The sequence below is a fragment of the Nelusetta ayraudi genome, unplaced genomic scaffold (genome assembly GCF_046127955.1).
Source record: "Nelusetta ayraudi isolate G7.1 ecotype Tasmania unplaced genomic scaffold, CSIRO-AGI_Nayr_v1 ptg000057l, whole genome shotgun sequence".
Taxonomy (NCBI): Eukaryota; Metazoa; Chordata; class Actinopteri; order Tetraodontiformes; family Monacanthidae; genus Nelusetta; species Nelusetta ayraudi.
Genome location: NW_027466107.1, coordinates 315,001 through 319,261, shown reverse-complemented (window position 1 = coordinate 319,261; position 4,261 = coordinate 315,001). Strand labels below are relative to the sequence as shown.

The window sequence follows — 4,261 nt, the reverse complement described above, 5'->3', positions numbered from 1 at the left end:
TCCCGACATATTTTTACTTCAGGCAACAGGAAATATAACCACTTCACTGAATTTTGAAATAAAAATGTGTCACCTACTATTTACAGTGACAATTTTAGACTTGTTACAAACTGCCACCCCCCCCCCCCTCCCTCAGCATCGGTCAGGTCACTTTAATTGAGAAAAATGTCATGTGTCTGCATGTTTTGGGTTGTGTGTGTATATGTGTTTGTGTGTGTGTGTGTGTGTGTGTGTGTGTGTGTGTGGCCCTTGTCTTCCAGAGGGGTGATCTGGACACAAAGAGCCTTGTTACACCCTCAATTATCATGTAGATAAAGGGGTGGACATGCTTGTGGTGTGTGTGTGTGTGTGTGTGTGCGTGTGTGTGTGCGTGCCCCCTGAATGAACTGCACGCAGGCAGACAAAAGAGAGCGAGATGCTGCCACTGCAGAGCCACAGACGAGCCGCTACAGACTCGGCCTCTCAGTGCCGCTCACACAGGAGTGGGGGGGAGGGAGGAATCCGGCATGGGAGGCGGCCAATCAGATCCAATTAGACGGCAGAGCTCATTAAAAGCCAAAACCAAATCCTAAAAGTGATGATACGACTCTGATAGACTCGTCCTTAACACGTCCTCTTCCTCTCCAACCTAATTTAGCGCCTTCTTCACTACGGGATCGTGGAAGGAAAATCTCCTGAAGTCTTGTTAAATGTTCTCAGCTTCGCACAGCATTGCCTCCCAACATACATGTAGTGACGTGCAGGAGCCAGTTGGCTGGAACTCGCTCAGTCCTGCAAGACTCAGGAAGGTTCCTTTCTGGACGCGTCGATATCCACAGACATGTTGGCTCTTCAGCCACATCCAGAAACAAAAATCGGTCAAAAACCATCAGCTTTTGTGATGGACTTGGATAAATATTTACATGTATATATATATTTTTTTGAACTGTGCAAATATTATTATTTTTTAAATGCACTTTTGCAACAATTATGAAAGCATTTTTAAAAACACGTCAAGATTTTCAAGTCAGCCTCACTCTGTGGTAAAGGATTTCTCATGAGATGCTGCAGGTGGGGCTTCAGCATCTCCTCGCCAGAGAACCGCAAATCTCCTGTAGCATTCTTCAGCCACTGATGCTGTGGCCAGAAAGAGCATTAGCGATGTAAAGAGGTGGGGGGTGGGGGAGGGGAGCATCGAAGGGAGGGGCCGAGAGAAGAGAAGAGAAGAGGAGAGAGAGAAAGAGAGAGAGAGAGAGAGAGAGAGAGAGAGGAGGGGGAGGAGACGAACACTCGGTGGCAGCAGGTCTGTGAGAACAGCAGCAGTAGCGGGCGGAGGGGAGAGTAGAAGAAGAAGAAGAAGGAAGAAGGAGGAGGCGGAGGAGGAGGAGGAGGTCTGGGCACTGGAGCGAGAGAAACAGGGGGGCCGCAGTCAGGAGGGACATAAACATCGAAGCAGAGACGAAGAGGAGAAGGAGGAGGAGGAGGAGGAGACAGGGAGAGACGACACGGTGAGACGGCCGCAGTCCCGTCTGTTTGTTTTCTGTACGTGTTGGACGGGAGGAAGCCTGAATGCTGCCTTCACATCCATCCCGTCCCTTTTCTTTGTGGGTTTGCCAGCTGACTGTGTGTGTGTGTGTGTGTGTGTGTGTGTGTGTGTTGGGGGGAGGCGGAGGGTGTGTGTGTGTGTGTCTCTGCAGGGTGATGCAAAGGTACAGGGAGGCGAGGAGCAGCATCCACCCACCGCTTGTGTGCTTGGTTGGAGCAGGTGGGTGATGGAGTGAGGGCTGCCGCGCCGGGGTGACAGCATCACCGCCGCCGGAGCTGTGGAGCTGTGGCGGGACCACGCCCTCCTCCTCCTCCTCCTCCTCCTCCTGCTGCCGCCCATTTCTGAGATCGTGTGGCGGCTCGCCGTGTTTGTTTTTGCAGGCCGGAGCGAGAGCGTTAGTCTGGGTAGCGTTGTCGGCGTGTGTGTGTGTGTGTGTGTGTGTGTGTGTGCGAGAGCGTGAGCCGTGTTGGATGCCGGCCAGTTGTGCTTAGTGTTGCCTCCTATTACCGTCAGCACGGTGGATTAGCTGCGTACGAGCGACCAGCAAGCGCCGCTTCCTGCGTCGACTCCAACCTGCGTGTGTGTGTGTGTGTGTGTGTGTGTGTTGTTTTTATTTATTTATTTATTTATTTGTCTCTATTTTATTTTATTAATGATACCGATAACAACCACCCAGCAGGCTTCCGGTGCAGCTTCTGGTTCCCGCCTCCTCAGTAGAGGAGACGAATCCTGGCCTGATGGTAGCAGCATCTTGCTGTGGCTTCAGATGATTGTTTAAAGTGACAGATGTCACCAGAGAGAATCGAGGTGTATTGGCAGTGAGACAAGTTTGCCCTTCAGACTAATGACGCTTGCTTTAAACCTAAACAAGCGCTTCATGGAACTTGCCAGTGGTTATATGAAGCTCTTGTTCTTGTTCTTCTCCTTTTTAAATTTCCTTTTTAGGAATTTCCAACTGATGCAAATAACAGTTGTATTGGTTGAAAAATATCATTTTGAACCATAAATTGATTTATTGTTGGACATTAAGTTGGACAATACTCCGGAGTGACTATTGCTATTCTATGCTATTATTCTATGTCGTGGAACATGTAATTGTAATGTTTGTCATTTAGAAAAACGAGCAATGTTTCCCGATGACGGTTAAACATCATCGGAAGAGGTGGCGCAGCAGCAGGTTTTGGAACCTGCTTGGTTTTCTGAAGGGCGCTGGCTGCTGGCTGCTTCTTCAGAACCCCAGTGGTGGAGCTCTGGCTGGAAGGAGCTTCAAAGAGTCTCCGGGGGGCTCGACAAACCTCTTGGGCAGCTTCGGGGTGAAACCGAACCAAACGCCACGGCGCCGGCGGGGCTACAACAGGGACACTGAAGCGGTGCAGGGATGAAAGCTGAAGTCTTTTGAGTGTCGGATGTTCTGGGTTTGGAAATCCACCTTCGTGCTGGAATATAATGCCATCTCCAGGATGCTGTCGGTGATGCAGTGGCAGTTACAGTTGATCCGTTTGCGTCAGCATGTGTCTAAATGAGCATCATGCTGACCAGCTGACACCCCCCCACCCCCACCCCCCTCCAACCCTGCCCCTCCCACTGTGTGACCTCACTGGAGCTCCATCATGTTTGTGTGATCTGCAGCTAAGCTGGTAACTAGATTTCAGATGCTGGATCAACGTCATTCATCATTTCTCATTTTTTGTGATCTGTTTATTTTATTTTCGGGGCTGGACGAGATGCACAGAGTGCGACGTCTGAGGCTATTTCTGGACCTGTGACGTACGCATGTTTGGCCGCTGGCAGCAGTGGTGTGCAGCAGGTTTAGAGAGCTGCTGAGAGAATAAGCCGATGGTACTTACAATAGCCACTGGTTGTTAAATATTATTGAGGGGACTACTGTTGGAGTTCAGCTCAGAAACTCACGTGGGACCGTTGCACTCTTTTCCACTGAGTTCTACCTGTTTGCAAGTTCAGTCAATCAAAAGCCTGCAGAGTGGGCCAGGATGATGACTGAAGAGGTTTATTTAGTTAATAAACAATGAGAAATAAATGTTTGCGCACGGTACAGAGGGGGAAGTGTTCCTGATGCATTTGAAGGTAAAGAATCTCTGCAGACTTACTTGAAAGTGCAGAAACACTCGGCGGTGTTTTTTAATTCTAAAGATTCTCCCGAGCGAGCAGCAGCAACAACAGCAGAGTGCAGCGCCGCTCCTCCTCGGAGTTATTCATCTTTCATGAGCTGCTTCCTGCTACTGTCTGTCACTGCTAATCGTGTTCTTATGATGCACCGTCAGGGGAGGCGTCCTTTCAGCGCAGGCTTCGGCAGGGATCTGCAGGCTGGCATTATGGGAAGGGTGAAGGAAGTGCAGTTTGTGGACGAGCTCGCAGGAAGTACAAGTGCTCAATCGAGAAAACCCTCAAGCTGCTGATCTGCAGACCAGAGGGCTGCGTAGAAATCAGATTTTATTTTATTTTTTCTGGAGAATTTTTGTTTTACGACTGCGAAAATTCCTTAACGTCTTTGGTAGTTTCCCAGCTGTCACTGATTCTTGTGGATTTAAGTTCACATTTTCATCATGAACTCTTCATGATGAAGCCATTAACACATTTGAGCCATTAACACAGATTTTAATTCTTTTGAAATTTCAAATTTAGTACTTTTTCCATTTGTATTTTATTAGCGGTTTGATTTTCCAAAGCTTCTACACTACACAAGTCTGTGACTTTTGATTTTGTTTCATTTATTTT

At 48.6% G+C, this 4,261-nt stretch overlaps 1 protein-coding gene across 3 annotated transcripts in view; it reads left to right on the top strand.

Moving 5' to 3' along the window:
* The first annotated feature begins 1,296 nt into the window (after positions 1-1,296).
* mpp3a (MAGUK p55 scaffold protein 3a) overlaps positions 1,297-4,261 on the top strand; it is a 25,179-nt gene continuing 22,214 nt past the window's right edge. For 2 of the 3 annotated variants that reach the window (XM_076038722.1, XM_076038721.1), the window contains exon 1: positions 1,297-1,487. The gene's annotated coding sequence lies outside the window, so the exon portion shown is untranslated. The remainder of the gene's footprint in view (positions 1,488-4,261) is intronic. The other variant, XM_076038723.1, reaches the window with a different exon arrangement.